The following is an 18,327-nucleotide window of genomic DNA, read 5'->3' as shown; positions in this document are numbered from 1 at the left end:
TAGGAGTGATTGAATAATAAATGGCACAATGCGAAAAGGCAAAGTGGGTGGTAAGCGGGCAATAAAGTAACAAAGGATGGACCAGAGGAGGTGTTAGTGTGAACAGCAGAACCATTAGCAGACAATGGGAGCGGTGCTTATGATCCGATACGTTGAACCGAATGTTGAGGCCAGAACACTATAACATGCCTGGAATGTAGGGTTTGAACGCCTTTTAATCAGACCAGGCAGCTTGGCCACCCCGGATTGATTTCCTGCATGATTTAAATTCGGCAGCCAAGGGACCAAATCCAAAGCCAGCTTCTCACATCTTTTCAGCGCGAGAGAAACAGGACGCAATCATATTCAGGGCAGAGTCTGTTTCAAGTTGAATTTGAGATTGACGTTGAATGTATGCTTATCCCTTTGGAGGTGAGCTCATGCGTGCAGAAAGGAAGATACACTGATCAAGTATTTGCCGGAATCAAACCGGGGTTGACGTTGTCCAATGAGACGCAGAGCCGAGTACATCTGAGAGACATGAACTTTACTCAGTTCGGTGAGTTTCACTTTGCTCCTGTGAATCTCCAGGATTTTTAGACGCTGTGTGAACAACGGAGTGCAATCACACGTTTTAATTTGAAACATGTCAGTTTTCTCACATGTCGACCGGCTGAGAAGTCGTTTTTTGACTAAAAGTTGGCAGGGCTCGTCCGGGATTTGAACCCGGGACCTCTCGCATTTCAATTATTATGATCCCAAAGCGAGAATCATACCCCTAGACCAACGAGCCGCCGACAGTGAAGGACGTAGCTCTCAGTTTCTGACGTTAGTTTGCTATTCGGCCCATCGTGCCTGTGCTGACTCTCAGAGACCGATCTCATGAGTCCCCCTTTCCATCGTCCTGCTCGTGGTTTCCCTTTGATGAAGTGATTATTTTTTGTGACATTACTTCACCAACGACCTGCATCCTTTTCAGTAAAAGGTGAATTTGGCAATGAGGATAAATGTGATTGAATAAAAAAACTAGGGGAAAATGTTTAACACAATAACGACGAAGCTGGGGGCATACGGGATCAGCAGTCCATTGCCTCAACCTGTCAGTCACCTTGTCTCATATTTACTGCAAAGTCAGACATCCATCCCCTACTTTTTGCTTTCAAACAGAGATAATGTGCACGAAAGTCTACTTCACCGCTTGTTTTGCCCGTGCAACCAGATCGACAGTGATGAAAATGTACCATTAGCTTCTTAAAGCACACAGCCTTCCTTTACTTCAGGTGAGTGACTGTCCGAGATGGTTGGTTTTGAGGCAGAATCAAAACAAATAATATAAAATTTCACCGGCGCGATAGCTGACCGCTGCAGGACTAGAACCTGCAATCTTCTCATAAGATCACAGTTACAATCGAAGTCAGACACCTTATCCTTTAGGCCACGCGGCCGCTATCGGCGGTGCTTAATTTGTTGTTTTTTATATTGAGAGCAAATTTGGGACAAGGGTTGCATCAAGGAGTGGATATCGGAAAACATGAGCATATTTTGAGTAATGAACAGATGCGCTGCGATATGGATGTAGACGGACACAGGCAAAGTCAATGTAGCTTGAAACACAAACGTTTAACAATTCGGTTCTCACAGCTGATAATCACACTCTTTTTTAATTGTACAGGATGATCCGGATAATGAGAAAATACGTTTTAAAGGGGTAATTGATGAACCGGAACTGACAACCATCCCGTTGAAACAGACACCGAATGATCCTGGACAGGAAGCACATCCGTCTTACACAGCTGTAGAATTGCCGTTCACGGACAGCAGTTGCCTTTCAGAAGAATAAAGTGGGATTTCCATCATTCCTGAATGCAATTGTGTTGTGCGTGATTGAGCGCGGTTCTCATGAGCACGCGGGACTGGGACGGTTGTTGAAGCCACAGGTGATAGACAAGCAGGAAAGAGGGAGGGAAATAAAACCAACCCAGACAAACAGACAATTTAAAACATATATATATATATCACAATAAGAAAATAAATAAATTTACAATTTTATTGCAAAAAATTGAATTTGATTTGATTGAAATAAATACAAAATTGTTTCTTAATCTATATATTTTTGATTGAACGAAGTCTGTGCGACTGCATGAAATCCACTGCAAATCAGGGTGTGCAGTCAGTAAATACCCAAACACAGTAAGCCCATGGTGTAAGACAAGTCACAAGGGAAGATGTGGGCAACAAAGGCCATCTTTTAAAGTCGCGATTGCTTTTCTGCAGGATCAGACAGAAGCTGCGTGTGCTGTGAAAGAGGTCAAATGTAATAGAGCCAATGCAGGCAGAACAGAAAAGCACATTTATTGTCAAAGTTAAAAAGTAGGGAATGTATGTAAATATATGCATATATAAATATTGATACATATATTTATATAAACAAAGTCAGTCAGTCAGTCATGTCTTGTCTTGTCTTGATTTGATTTGTATTTGAAAATAAGGGGGAAGGAGCTCATCATGTCACACAGCGCATCCGCAAGCTCTCGCTAAAATCGCTATGTTTCTAACTTATATAATTTGCCTTCTTTCACATGTGGAATAGCAAAATCCCACAGCAGATTCTTCTCCTGTCAGGCAGTCCCCGAATGCGTGTTGAATCAAATCAGTGTGGCATCAAGTTGCATGTAATGCATTTTTCCTCCCATGACATGAAATGCACAGTAAGATCGCGCAGAACGTTTCCACGCACTCTCTCACTTACACAAACACTCCAACAAACTAAAAATTCTGCACCCTCCAAAGGCAGTTTTTGAAATTTGAAATTTGAAATCCGGGACCGACAGCACATTCCTTTTAAACAGATAGATAATGATCCGATACTGATAGCACACCATTTTGGAGAGACAGAGAATGATCCGGGCAGACCAGCACATCACCTTAAAAGGGATACAGAAACACAATGAACAAAAACAAATCATTCTGTAAAACTCAGCAGGCCGTGAACATTCTGTGGATGAATTTCCAGGGCTCACGTTCAGTCAGATGATCATTCCGATCTTTTAAGAAAAATGTAAAGTTTACAGATTTTTCCACGAAAATAGCGCCTGGAAAAAAATAGGCAGCGAGGAAGGACAAAAGGGAATGTTTGTGATACAGTGGAGCGTAGGCGTGATTGAATAATAAATGGCACAATGCGAAAAGGCAAAGTGGGTGGTAAGCGGGCAATAAAGTAACAAAGGATGGACCAGAGGATGTGTTAGTGTGAACAGCAGAACCATTAGCAGACAATGGGAGCGGTGCTTATGATCCGATACGTTGAACAGAATGTTGAGGCCAGAACACTATAACATGCCTGGAATGTAGGGTTTGAACGCCTTTTAATCAGACCAGGCAGCTTGGCCACCCCGGATTGATTTCCTGCATGATTTAAATTCGGCAGCCAAGGGACCAAATCCAAAGCCAGCTTCTCACATCTTTTCAGCGCGAGAGAAAGAGGACGCAATCATATTCAGGGCAGAGTCTGTTTCAAGTTGAATTTGAGATTGACGTTGAATGTATGCTTATCCCTTTGGAGGTGAGCTCATGTGTGCAGAAAGGAAGATACACTGATCAAGTATTTGCCGGAATCAAACCGGGGTTTAGGTTGTCCAATGAGACGCAGAGCCGAATACATCTGAGAGATATGAATTTTACTCAGTTCGGTGAGTTTCACTTTGCTCCTGTGAATCTCCAGGATTTTTAGACGCTGTGTGAACAACGGAGTGCAATCACACGTTTTAATTTGAAACATGTCAGTTTTCTCACATGTCGACCGGCTGAGAAGTCGTTTTTTGACTAAAAGTTGGCAGGGCTCGTACGGGATTTGAACCCGGGATCTCTCGCATTTCAATTATTATGATCCCAAAGCGAGAATCATAACCCTAGACCAACGAGCCACCGACAGTGAGGAACGTAGCTCTCAGTTGCTGACGTTAGTTTGCTATTCGGCCCATCGTGCCTGTGCTGACTCTCAGATTCCGATCTCATTAGTCCCCCTCTTCATCGTCCTGCTAATGTTTTCCCTTTGATGAAGTGATTATTTTTTGTGACATTACTTCACCAACGAGTTGCATCCTTTTCAGTAAAAGGTGAATTTGGCAATGAGGATAAATGTGATTGAATAAAAAAACGAGGGGAAAGTGTTTAACACAATAACGACGAAGCTGGGGGCATACTGGATCAGCAGTCCATTGCCTCAACCTGTCAGTCACCTTGTCTCCGATTTACTGCAAAGTCAGACATCCATCCCCTACTTTTTGCTTTCAAACAGAGATAATGTGCACGAAAGTCTACTTCACCGCTTGTTTTGCCCGTGCAACCAGATCGACAGTGATGAAAATGTACCATTAGCTTCTTAAAGCACACAGCTTTCCTTTACTTCAGGTGAGTGACTGTCCGAGATGGTTGGTTTTGAGGCAGAATCAAAACAAAGAATATAAAATTTCACGCGGCGCGATAGCTGACCGCTGCAGGACTAGAACCTGCAATCTTCTCATAAGATCACAGTTACAATCGAAGTCAGACACCTTATCCTTTAGGCCACGCGGCCGCTATCGGCGGTACTTAATTTGTTGTTTTTTATATTGAGAGCAAATTTGGGACAAGGGTTGCATCAAGGAGTGCATATCGGAAAACATGAGCATATTTTGAGTAATGAACAGATGCGCTGCGATATGGATGTACACGGACACAGGCAAAGTCAATGTAGCTTGAAACACAAAAGTTTAACAATTCGGTTCTCACAGCTGATAATCACACTCCTTTTTAATTGTACAGGATGATCCGGATAATGAGAAAATACGTTTAAAAGGGGCAATTGATGAACCGGAACTGACAACCATCCCGTTGAAACAGACACAGAATGATCCTGGACAGGAAGCACATCCGTCTTACACAGCTGTAGAATTGCCGTTCACGGACAGCAGTTGCCTTTCAGAAGAATAAAGTGGGATTTCCATCATTCCTGAATGCAATTGTGTTGTGCGTGATTGAGCGCGGTTCTCATGAGCACGCGGGACTGGGACGGTTGTTGAAGCCACAGGTGATAGACAAGCAGGAAATAGGGAGGGAAATAAAACCAACCCAGACAAACAGACAATTTAAAACATATATATATTTATCATAATAAGAAAATAAATAAATTTACAATTTTATTGTAAAAAATTGAATTTGATTTGATTGAAATAAATAAAAAATTGTTTCTTAATCTATATATTTTTGATTGAACGAAGTCTGTGCGACTGCATGAAATCCACTGCAAATCAGGGTGTGCAGTCAGTAAATACCCAAACACAGTAAGCCCATGGTGTAAGACAAGCCACGAGGGAAGATGTGGGCAACAAAGCCCATCTTTTAAAGTCGCGAGTGCTTTTCTGCAGGATCAGAGTGAAGCTGCGTGTGCTGTGAAATAGGTCAAATGTAATAGAGCCAATGCAGGCAGAACAGAAAAAGCACATTTATTGTGAAAGTTAAAAAGTAGGGAATGTATGTAAATATATGCATATATAAATATTGATACATATATTTATATAAACAAAGTCAGTCAGTCAGTCATGTCTTGTCTTGTCTTGATTTGATTTGTATTTGAAAATAAGGGGGAAGGAGCTCATCATGTCACACAGCCCATCCGCAAGCTCTCGCTAAAATCGCTATGTTTCTAACTTATATAATTTGCCTTCTTTCACATGTGGAATAGCAAAATCCCACAGCAGATTCTTCTCCTGTCAGGCAGTCCCCGAATGCGTGTTGAATCAAATCAGTGTGGCTTCAAGTTGCATGTAATGCATTTTTCCTCCCATGACATGAAATGCACAGTAAGATTGCGCAGAACGTTTCCACGCACTCTCTCACTTACACAAACACTCCAAGAAACTAAAAATTCTGCACCCTACAAAGGCAGTTTTTGAAATTTGAAATTTGAAATCCGGGACCGACAGCACATTCCTTTTAAACAGATAGATAATGATCCGATACTGATAGCACACCATTTTGGAGAGACAGAGAATGACCCCGGGCAGACCAGCACATCACCTTAAAAGGGATACAGAAACACAATGAACAAAAACAAAGCATTGTGTAAAACTCAGCAGGCCGTGAACATTCTGTGGATGAATTTCCCGGGCTCACGTTCAGTCAGATGATCATTCCGATCTTTTAAGAAAAATGTAAAGTTTACAGATTTTTCCACGAAAATAGCGCCTGGAAAAAAATAGGCAGCGAGGAAGGACAAAAGGGAATGCTTGTGATACAGTGGAGCGTAGGAGTGATTGAATAATAAATGGCACAATGCGAAAAGGCAAAGTGGGTGGTAAGCGGGCAATAAAGTAACAAAGGAAGGACCAGAGGAGGTGTTAGTGTGAACAGCAGAACCATTAGCAGACAATGGGAGCGGTGCTTATGATCCGATACGTTGAACCGAATGTTGAGGCCAGAACACTATAACATGCCTGGAATGTAGGGTTTGAACGCCTTTTAATCAGACCAGGCAGCTTGGCCACCCCGGATTGATTTCCTGCATGATTTAAATTCGGCAGCCAAGGGACTAAATCCAAAGCCAGCTTCTCACATCTTTTCAGCGCGAGAGAAACAGGACGCAATCATATTCAGGGCAGAGTCTGTTTCAAGTTGAATTTGAGATTGACGTTGAATGTATGCTTATCCCTTTGGAGGTGAGCTCATGCGTGCAGAAAGGAAGATACACTGATCAAGCATTTGCCGGAATCAAACCGGGGTTGACGTTGTCCAATGAGACGCAGAGACGAGTATATCTGAGAGACATGAACTTTGCTCAGTTCGGTGAGTTTCACTTTGACCTGTGAATCTCCAGGATTTTTAGACGCTGTGTGAACAACGGAGTGCAATCACACGTTTTAATTTGAAACATGACAGTTTTCTCACATGTCGACCGGCTGAGAAGTCGTTTTTTGACTAAAAGTTGGCAGGGCTCGTCCGGGATTTGAACCCGGGACCTCTCGCATTTCAATTATTATGATCCCAAAGCGAGAATCATACCCCTAGAACAACGAGCCGCCGACAGTGAAGGACGTAGCTCTCAGTTTCTGACGTTAGTTTGCTATTCGGCCCATCGTGCCTGTGCTGACTCTCAGAGACCGATCTCATGAGTCCCCCTTTCCATCGTCCTGCTCGTGTTTTCCCTTTGATGAAGTGATTATTTTTTGTGACATTACTTCACCAACGAGTTGCATCCTTTTCAGTAAAAGGTGAATTTGGCAATGAGGATAAATGTGATTGAATAAAAAAACGAGGGGAAAGTGTTTAACACAATAACGACGAAGCTGGGGGCATACGGGATCAGCAGTCCATTGCCTCAACCTGTCAGTCACCTTGTCTCCTATTTACTGGACAGTCAGACATCCATCCCCTACTTTTTGCTTTCAAACAGAGATAATGTGCACGAAAGTCTACTTCACCGCTTGTTTTGCCCGTGCAACCAGATCGACAGTGATGAAAATGTACCATTAGCTTCTTAAAGCACACAGCCTTCCTTTACTTCAGGTGAGTGACTGTCCGAGATGGTTGGTTTTGAGGCAGAATCAAAACAAAGAATATAAAATTTCACGCGGCGCGATAGCTGACCGCTGCAGGACTAGAACCTGCAATCTTCTCATAAGATCACAGTTACAATCGAAGTCAGACAACTTATCCTTTAGGCCACGCGGCCGCTATCGGCGGTACTTAATTTGTTGTTTTTTATATTGAGAGCAAATTTGGGACAAGGGTTGCATCAAGGAGTGCATATCGGAAAACATGAGCATATTTTGAGTAATGAACAGTTGCGCTGCGATATGGATGTACACGGACACAGGCAAAGTCAATGTAGCTTGAAACACAAACGTTTAACAATTCGGTTCTCACAGCTGATAATCACACTCTTTTTTAATTGTACAGGATGATCCGGATAATGAGAAAATACGTTTTAAAGGGGCAATTGATGAACCGGAACTGACAACCATCCCGTTGAAACAGACACCGAATGATCCTGGACAGGAAGCACATCCGTCTTACACAGCTGTAGAATTGCCGTTCACGGACAGCAGTTGCCTTTCAGAAGAATAAAGTGGTATTTCCATCATTCCTGAATGCAATTGTGTTGTGCGTGATTGAGCGCGGTTCTCATGAGCACGCGGGACTGGGACGGTTGTTGAAGCCACAGGTGATAGACAAGCAGGAAAGAGGGAGGGAAATAAAACCAACCCAGACAAACAGACAATTTAAAACATATATATATTTATCACAATAAGAAAATAAATACATTTACAATTTTATTGCAAAAAATTGAATTTGATTTGATTGAAATAAATACAAAATTGTTTCTTAATCTATATATTTTTGATTGAACGAAGTCTGTGCGACTGCATGAAATCCACTGCAAATCAGGGTGTGCAGTCAGTAAATACCCAAACACAGTAAGCCCATGGTGTAAGACAAGCCACAAGGGAAGATGTGGGCAACAAAGGCCATCTTTTAAAGTCGCGATTGCTTTTCTGCAGGATCAGACAGAAGCTGCGTGTGCTGTGAAAGAGGTCAAATGTAATAGAGCCAATGCAGGCAGAACAGAAAAGCACATTTATAGTCAAAGTTAAAAAGTAGGGAATGTATGTAAATATATGCATATATAAATATTGATACATATATTTATATAAACAAAGTCAGTCAGTCAGTCATGGCTTGTCTTGTCTTGATTTGATTTGTATTTGAAAATAAGGGGGAAGGAGCTCATCATGTCACACAGCTCTCGCTAAAATCGCTATGTTTCTAACTTATATAATTTGCCTTCTTTCACATGTGGAATAGCAAAATCCCACGGCAGATTCTTCTCCTGTCAGGCAGTCCCCGAATGCGTGTTGAATCAAATCAGTGTGGCTTCAAGTTGCATGTAATGCATTTTTCCTCCCATGACATGAAATGCACAGTAAGATCGCGCAGAACGTTTCCACGCACTCTCTCACTTACACACACACTCCAACAAACTAAAAATTCTGCACCCTCCAAAGGCAGTTTTTGAAATTTGAAATTTGAAATCCGGGACAGACAGCACATTCCTTTTAAACAGATAGATAATGATCCGATACTGATAGCACACCATTTTGTAGAGACAGAGAATGACCCCGGGCAGACCAGCACATCACCTTAAAATGGATACAGAAACACAATGAACAAAAACAAAGCATTCTGTAAAATCCAGCAGGCCGTGAACATTCTGTGGATGAATTTCCCGGGCTCACGTTCAGTCAGATGATCATTCCGATCTTTTAAGAAAAATGTAAAGTTTACAGATTTTTCCACGAAAATAGCGCCTGGAAAAAAATAGGCAGCGAGGAAGGACAAAAGGGAATGCTTGTGATACAGTGGAGCGTAGGAGTGATTGAATAATAAATGGCACAATGCGAAAAGGCAAAGTGGGTGGTAAGCGGGCAATAAAGTAACAAAGGATGGACAAGAGGAGGTGTTAGTGTGAACAGCAGAACCATTAGCAGACAATGGGAGCGGTGCTTATGATCCGATACGTTGAACCGAATGTTGAGGCCAGAACACTATAACATGCCTGGAATGTAGGGTTTGAACGCCTTTTAATCAGACCAGGCAGCTTGGCCACCCCGGATTGATTTCCTGCATGATTTAAATTCGGCAGCCAAGGGACTAAATCCAAAGCCAGCTTCTCACATCTTTTCAGCGCGAGAGAAACAGGACGCAATCATATTCAGGGCAGAGTCTGTTTCAAGTTGAATTTGAGATTGACGTTGAATGTATGCTTATCCCTTTGGAGGTGAGCTGATGCGTGCAGAAAGGAAGATACACTGATCAAGTATTTACCGGAATCAAACCGGGGTTTAGGTTGTCCAATGAGACGCAGAGCCGAGTACATCTGAGAGACATGAACTTGACTCAGTTCGGTGAGTTTCACTTTGCTCCTGTGAATCTCCAGGATTTTTAGACGCTGTGTGAACAAAGGAGTGCAATCACACGTTTTAATTTGAAACATGTCAGTTTTCTCACATGTCGACCGGCTGAGAAGTCGTTTTTTGACTAAAAGTTGGCAGGGCTCGTCCGGGATTTGAACCCGGGACCTCTCGCATTTCAATTATTATGATCCCAAAGCGAGAATCATACCCCTAGACCAACGAGCCGCCGACAGTGAAGGACGTAGCTCTCAGTTTCTGACGTTAGTTTGCTATTCGGCCCATCGTGCCTGTGCTGACTCTCAGAGACCGATCTCATGAGTCCCCCTTTCCATCGTCCTGCTCGTGTTGTCCCTTTGATGAAGTGATTATTTATTGTGACATTACTTCACCAACGAGCTGCATCCTTTTCAGTAAAAGGTGAATTTGGCAATGAGGATAAATGTGATTGAATAAAAAAACTAGGGGAAAATGTTTAACACAATAACGACGAAGCTGGGTGCATACGGGATCAGCAGTCCATTGCCTCAACCTGTCAGTCACCTTGTCTCCGATTTACTGCAAAGTCAGACATCCATCCCCTACTTTTTGCTTTCAAACAGAGATAATGTGCACGAAAGTCTACTTCACCGCTTGTTTTGCCCGTGCAACCAGATCGACAGTGATGAAAATGTACCATTAGCTTCTTAAAGCACACAGCCTTCCTTTACTTCAGGTGAGTGACTGTCCGAGATGGTTGGTTTTGAGGCAGAATCAAAACAAAGAATATAAAATTTCACGCGGCGCGATAGCTGACCGCTGCAGGACTAGAACCTGCAATCTTCTCATAAGATCACAGTTACAATCGAAGTCAGACACCTTATCCTTTAGGCCACGCGGCCGCTATCGGCGGTACTTAATTTGTTGTTTTTCATATTGAGAGCAAATTTGGGACAAGGGTTGCATCAAGGAGTGGATATCGGAAAACATGAGCATATTTTGAGTAATGAACAGATGCGCTGCGATATGGATGTACACGGACACAGGCAAAGTCAATGTAGCTTGAAACACAAACGTTTAACAATTCGGTTCTCACAGCTGATAATCACACTCTTTTTTAATTGTACAGGATGATCCGGATAATGAGAAAATACGTTTTAAAGGGGCAATTGATGAACCGGAACTGACAACCATCCCGTAGAAACAGACAACGAATGATGCTGGACAGGAAGCACATCCGTCTTACACAGCTGTAGAATTGCCGGTCACGGACAGCAGTTGCCTTTCAGAAGAATAAAGTGGGATTTCCATCATTCCTGAATGCAATTGTGTTGTGCGTAATTGAGCGCGGTTCTCATGAGCACGCGGGACTGGGACGGTTGTTGAAGCCACAGGTGATAGACAAGCAGGAAAGAGGGAGGGAAATAAAACCAACCCAGACAAACAGACAATTTAAAACGTATATATATTTATCACAATAAGAAAATAAATAAATTTACAATTTTATTGCAAAAAATTAAATTTGATTTGATTGAAATAAATAAATAATTGTTTCTTAATCTATATATTTTTGATTGAACGAAGTCTGTGCGACTGCATGAAATCCACTGGAAATCAGGGTGTGCAGTCAGTAAATACCCAAACACAGTAAACCCATGGTGTAAGACAAGCCACGAGGGAAGATGTGGGCAACAAAGTCCATCTTTTAAAGTCGCGAGTGCTTTTCTGCAGGATCAGACAGAAGCTGCGTGTGCTGTGAAAGAGGTCAAATGTAATAGAGCCAATGCAGGCAGAACAGAAAAGCACATTTATTGTCAAAGTTAAAAAGTAGGGAATGTATGTAAATATATGCATATATAAATATTGATACATATATTTATATAAACAAAGTCAGTCAGTCAGTCATGTCTTGTCTTGTCTTGATTTGATTTGTATTTGAAAATAAGGGGGAAGGAGCTCATCATGTCACACAGCGCATCCGCAAGCTCTCGCTAAAATCGCTATGTTTCTAACTTATATAATTTGCCTTCTTTCACATGTGGAATAGCAAAATCCCACGGCAGATTCTTCTCCTGTCAGGCAGTCCCCGAATGCGTGTTGAATCAAATCAGTGTGGCTTCAAGTTGCATGTAATGCATTTTTCCTCCCATGACATGAAATGCACAGTAAGATCGCGCAGAACGTTTCCACGCACTCTCTCACTTACACACACACTCCAACAAACTAAAAATTCTGCACCCTCCAAAGGCAGTTTTTGAAATTTGAAATTTGAAATCCGGGACAGACAGCACATTCCTTTTAAACAGATAGATAATGATCCGATACTGATAGCACACCATTTTGTAGAGACAGAGAATGACCCCGGGCAGACCAGCACATCACCTTAAAATGGATACAGAAACACAATGAACAAAAACAAAGCATTCTGTAAAACTCAGCAGGCCGTGAACATTCTGTGGATGAATTTCCCGGGCTCACGTTCAGTCAGATGATCATTCCGATCTTTTAAGAAAAATGTAAAGTTTACAGATTTTTCCACGAAAATAGCGCCTGGAAAAAAATAGGCAGCGAGGAAGGACAAAAGGGAATGCTTGTGATACAGTGGAGCGTAGGAGTGATTGAATAATAAATGGCACAATGCGAAAAGGCAAAGTGGGTGGTAAGCGGGCAATAAAGTAACAAAGGATGGACCAGAGGAGGTGTTAGTGTGAACAGCAGAACCATTAGCAGACAATGGGAGCGGTGCTTATGATCCGATACGTTGAACCGAATGTTGAGGCCAGAACACTATAACATGCCTGGAATGTAGGGTTTGAACGCCTTTTAATCAGACCAGGCAGCTTGGCCAACCCGGATTGATTTCCTGCATGATTTAAATTCGGCAGCCAGCTTCTCACATCTTTTCAGCGCGAGAGAAACAGGACGCAATCATATTCAGGGCAGAGTCTGTTTCAAGTTGAATTTGAGATTGACGTTGAATGTATGCTTATCCCTTTGGAGGTGAGCTCATGCGTGCAGAAAGGAAGATACACTGATCAAGTATTTGCCGGAATCAAACCGGGGTTTAGGTTGTCCAATGATACGCAGAGCCGAGTACATCTGAGAGACATGAACTTTACTCAGTTCGGTGAGTTTCACTTTGCTCCTGTGAATCTCCAGGATTTTTAGACGCTGTGTGAACAACGGAGTGCAATCACACGTTTTAATTTGAAACATGTCAGTTTTCTCACATGTCGACCGGCTGAGAAGTCGTTTTTTGACTAAAAGTTGGCAGGGCTCGTCCGGGATTTGAACCCGGGACCTCTCGCATTTCAATTATTATAATCCCAAAGCGAGAATCATACCCCTAGACCAACGAGCCACCGACAGTGAGAAACGTAGCTCTCAGTTGCTGACGTTAGTTTGCTATTCGGCCCATCGTGCCTGTGCTGACTCTCACAGACCGATCTCATGAGTCCCCCTCTCCATCGTCCTGCTAATGTTTTCCATTTGATGAAGTGATTATTTTTTGTGACATTACTTCAACAACGAGTTGCATCCTTTTCAGTAAAAGGTGAATTTGGCAATGAGGATAAATGTGATTGAATAAAAAAACGAGGGGAAAGTGTTTAACACAATAACGACGAAGCTGGGGGCATACTGGATCAGCAGTCCATTGCCTCAACCTGTCAGTCACCTTGTCTCCGATTTACTGCAAAGTCAGACATCCATCCCCTACTTTTTGCTTTCAAACAGTGATAATGTGCACGAAAGTCTACTTCACCGCTTGTTTTGCCCGTGCAACCAGATCGACAGTGATGAAAATGTACCATTAGCTTCTTAAAGCACACAGCCTTCCTTTACTTCAGGTGAGTGACTGTCCGAGATGGTTGGTTTTGAGGCAGAATCAAAACAAAGAATATAAAATTTCACGCGGCGCGATAGCTGACCGCTGCAGGACTAGAACCTGCAATCTTCTCATAAGATAACAGTTACAATCGAAGTCAGACACCTTATCCTTTAGGCCACGCGGCCGCTATCGGCGGTACTTAATTTGTTGTTTTTTATATTGAGAGCAAATTTGGGACAAGGGTTGCATCAAGGAGTGGATATCGGAAAACATGAGCATATTTTGAGTAATGAACAGATGCGCTGCGATATGGATGTACACGGACACAGGCAAAGTCAATGTAGCTTGAAACACAAAAGTTTAACAATTCGGTTCTCACAGCTGATAATCACACTCCTTTTTAAATGTACAGGATGATCCGGATAATGAGAAAATACGTTTTAAAGGGGCAATTTATGAACCGGAACTGACAACCATCCCGTTGAAACAGACACCGAATGATCCTCGACAGGAAGCACATCCCTCTTACACAGCTGTAGAATTGCCGTTCACGGACAGCAGTTGCCTTTCAGAAGAATAAAGTGGGATTTCCATCATTCCTGAATGCAATTGTGTTGTGCGTGATTGAGCGCGGTTCTCATGAGCACGCGGGACTGGGACGGTTGTTGAAGACACAGGTGATAGACAAGCAGGAAATAGGAAGGGAAATAAAACCAACCCAGACAAACAGACAATTTAAAACATATATATATTTATCATAATAAGAAAATAAATAAATTTACAATTTTATTGCAAAAAATTTAATTTGATTTGATTGAAATAAATAAATAATTGTTTCTTAATCTATATATTTTTGATTGAACGAAGTCTGTGCGACTGCATGAAATCCACTGGAAATCAGGGTGTGCAGTCAGTAAATACCCAAACACAGTAAGCCCATGGTGTAAGACAAGCCACGAGGGAAGATGTGGGCAACAAAGCCCATCTTTTAAAGTCACGAGTGCTTTTCTGCAGGATCAGAGTGAAGCTGCGTGTGCTGTGAAATAGGTCAAATGTAATAGAGCCAATGCAGGCAGAACAGAAAAAGCACATTTATTGTGAAAGTTAAAAAGTAGGGAATGTATGTAAATATATGCATATATAAATATTGATACATATATTTATATAAACAAAATCAGTCAGTCAGTCATGTCTTGTCTTGTCTTGATTTGATTTGTATTTGAAAATAAGGGGGAAGGAGCTCATCATGTCACACAGCCCATCCGCAAGCTCTCGCTAAAATCGCTATGTTTCTAACTTATATAATTTGCCTTCTTTCACATGTGGAATAGCAAAATCCCACAGCAGATTCTTCTCCTCTCAGGCAGTCCCCGAATGCGTGTTGAATCAAATCAGTGTGGCTTCAAGTTGCATGTAATGCATTTTTCCTCCCATGACATGAAATGCACAGTAAGATCGCGCAGAACGTTTCCACGCACTCTCTCACTTACACAAACACTCCAACAAACTAAAAATTCTGCACCCTCCAAAGGCAGTTTTTGAAATTTGAAATTTGAAATCCGGGACAGACAGCACATTCCTTTTAAACAGATAGATAATGATCCGATACTGATAGCACACCATTTTGTAGAGACAGAGAATGACCCCGGGCAGACCAGCACATCACCTTAAAAGGGATACAGAAACACAATGAACAAAAACAAAGCATTCTGTAAAACTCAGCAGGCCGTGAACATTCTGTGGATGAATTTCCCGGGCTCACGTTCAGTCAGATGATTATTCCGATCTTTTAAGAAAAATGTAAAGTTTACAGATTTTTCCACGAAAATAGCGCCTGGAAAAAAATAGGCAGCGAGGAAGGACAAAAGGGAATGCTTGTGATACAGTGGACCGTAGGAGTGATTGAATAATAAATGGCACAATGCGAAAAGGCAAAGTGGGTGGTAAGCGGGCAATAAAGTAACAAAGGATGGACCAGAGGAGGTGTTAGTGTGAACAGCAGAACCATTAGCAGACAATGGGAGCGGTGCTTATGATCCGATACGTTGAACCGAATGTTGAGGCCAGAACACTATAACATGCCTGGAATGTAGGGTTTGAACGCCTTTTAATCAGACCAGGCAGCTTGGCCACCCCGGATTGATTTCCTGCATGATTTAAATTCGGCAGCCAAGGGACTAAATCCAAAGCCAGCTTCTCACATCTTTTCAGCGCGAGAGAAACTGGACGCAATCATATTCAGGGCAGAGTCTGTTTCAAGTTGAATTTGAGATTGACGTTGAATGTATGCTTATCCCTTTGGAGGTGAGCTCATGCGTGCAGAAAGGAAGATACACTGATCAAGTATTTGCCGGAATCAAACCGGGGTTTAGGTTGTCCAATGATACGCAGAGCCGAGTACATCTGAGAGACATGAACTTTACTCAGTTCGGTGAGTTTCACTTTGCTCCTGTGAATCTCCAGGATTTTTAGACGCTGTGTGAACAACGGAGTGCAATCACACGTTTTAATTTGAAACATGTCAGTTTTCTCACATGTCGACCGGCTGAGAAGTCGTTTTTTGACTAAAAGTTGGCAGGGCTCGTCCGGGATTTGAACCCGGGACCTCTCGCATTTCAATTATTATAATCCCAAAGCGAGAATCATACCCCTAGACCAAAGAGCCACCGACAGTGAGAAACGTAGCTCTCAATTGCTGACGTTAGTTTGCTATTCGGCCCATCGTGCCTGTGCTGACTCTCAGAGACCGATCTCATGAGTCCCCCTCTCCATCGTCCTGCTAATGTTTTCCATTTGATGAAGTGATTATTTTTTGTGACATTACTTCAACAACGAGTTGCATCCTTTTCAGTAAAAGGTGAATTTGGCAATGAGGATAAATGTGATTGAATAAAAAAACGAGGGGAAAGTGTTTAACACAATAACGACGAAGCTGGGGGCATACTGGATCAGCAGTCCATTGCCTCAACCTGTCAGTCACCTTGTCTCCGATTTACTGCAAAGTCAGACATCCATCCCCTACTTTTTGCTTTCAAACAGTGATAATGTGCACGAAAGTCTACTTCACCGCTTGTTTTGCCCGTGCAACCAGATCGACAGTGATGAAAATGTACCATTAGCTTCTTAAAGCACACAGCCTTCCTTTACTTCAGGTGAGTGACTGTCCGAGATGGTTGGTTTTGAGGCAGAATCAAAACAAAGAATATAAAATTTCACGCGGCGCGATAGCTGACCGCTGCAGGACTAGAACCTGCAATCTTCTCATAAGATAACAGTTACAATCGAAGTCAGACACCTTATCATTTAGGCCACGCGGCCGCTATCGGCGGTACTTAATTTGTTGTTTTTTATATTGAGAGCAAATTTGGGACAAGGGTTGCATCAAGGAGTGGATATCGGAAAACATGAGCATATTTTGAGTAATGAACAGATGCGCTGCGGTATGGATGTGCACGGACACAGGCAAAGTCAATGTAGCTTGAAACACAAAAGTTTAACAATTCGGTTCTCACAGCTGATAATCACACTCCTTTTTAATTGTACAGGATGATCCGGATAATGAGAAAATACGTTTAAAAGGGGCAATTGATGAACCGGAACTGACAACCATCCCGTTGAAACAGACACAGAATGATCCTGGACAGGAAGCACATCCGTCTTGCACAGCTGTAGAATTGCCGTTCACGGACAGCAGTTGCCTTTCAGAAGAATAAAGTGGGATTTCCATCATTCCTGAATGCAATTGTGTTGTGCGTGATTGAGCGCGGTTCTCATGAGCACGCGGGACTGGGACGGTTGTTGAAGCCACAGGTGATAGACAAGCAGGAAATAGGGAGGGAAATAAAACCAACCCAGACAATTTAAAACATATATATATTTATCATAATAAGAAAATAAATAAATTTACAATTTTATTGCAAAAAATTGAATTTGATTTGATTGAAATAAATAAAAAATTGTTTCTTAATCTATATATTTTTGATTGAACGAAGTCTGTGCGACTGCATGAAATCCACTGCAAATCAGGGTGTGCAGTCAGTAAATACCCAAACACAGTAAGCCCATGGTGTAAGACAAGCCACGAGGGAAGATGTGGGCAACAAAGCCCATCTTTTAAAGTCGCGAGTGCTTTTCTGCAGGATCAGAGTGAAGCTGCGTGTGCTGTGAAATAGGTCAAATGTAATAGAGCCAATGCAGGCAGAACAGAAAAAGCACATTTATTGTGAAAGTTAAAAAGTAGGGAATGTATGTAAATATATGCATATATAAATATTGATACATATATTTATATAAACAAAGTCAGTCAGTCAGTCATGTCTTGTCTTGTCTTGATTTGATTTGTATTTGAAAATAAGGGGGAAGGAGCTCATCATGTCACACAGCCCATCCGCAAGCTCTCGCTAAAATCGCTATGTTTCTAACTTATATAATTTGCCTTCTTTCACATGTGGAATAGCAAAATCCCACAGCAGATTCTTCTCCTGTCAGGCAGTCCCCGAATGCGTGTTGAATCAAATCAGTGTGGCTTCAAGTTGCATGTAATGCATTTTTCCTCCCATGACATGAAATGCACAGTAAGATCGCGCAGAACGT

General features: G+C 42.1%; 3 non-coding genes across 3 annotated transcripts; all 3 read right to left on the bottom strand.

Moving 5' to 3' along the window:
* Positions 1 to 684: 684 nt before the first annotated feature.
* Positions 685 to 772, bottom strand: trnap-ugg (transfer RNA proline (anticodon UGG)). The gene is given in 2 exon segments: positions 685 to 720; positions 737 to 772. It is a non-coding gene; the product is annotated as a tRNA-Pro (tRNA).
* Positions 773 to 10,066: 9,294 nt separating this feature from the next.
* trnap-ugg (transfer RNA proline (anticodon UGG)) lies at positions 10,067 to 10,154 on the bottom strand. The gene is given in 2 exon segments: positions 10,067 to 10,102; positions 10,119 to 10,154. It is a non-coding gene; the product is annotated as a tRNA-Pro (tRNA).
* A 3,024-nt stretch (positions 10,155 to 13,178) lies between these two features.
* Positions 13,179 to 13,266, bottom strand: trnap-ugg (transfer RNA proline (anticodon UGG)). The gene is given in 2 exon segments: positions 13,179 to 13,214; positions 13,231 to 13,266. It is a non-coding gene; the product is annotated as a tRNA-Pro (tRNA).
* Positions 13,267 to 18,327: the final 5,061 nt, after the last annotated feature.

Source organism: Pristiophorus japonicus, unplaced genomic scaffold (genome assembly GCF_044704955.1).
Source record: "Pristiophorus japonicus isolate sPriJap1 unplaced genomic scaffold, sPriJap1.hap1 HAP1_SCAFFOLD_61, whole genome shotgun sequence".
In the NCBI taxonomy this organism is placed as follows: domain Eukaryota; kingdom Metazoa; phylum Chordata; class Chondrichthyes; family Pristiophoridae; genus Pristiophorus; species Pristiophorus japonicus.
The sequence above is the reverse complement of the archived record's forward strand: the minus strand, read 5'-3'. Positions and strand labels throughout refer to the sequence as shown.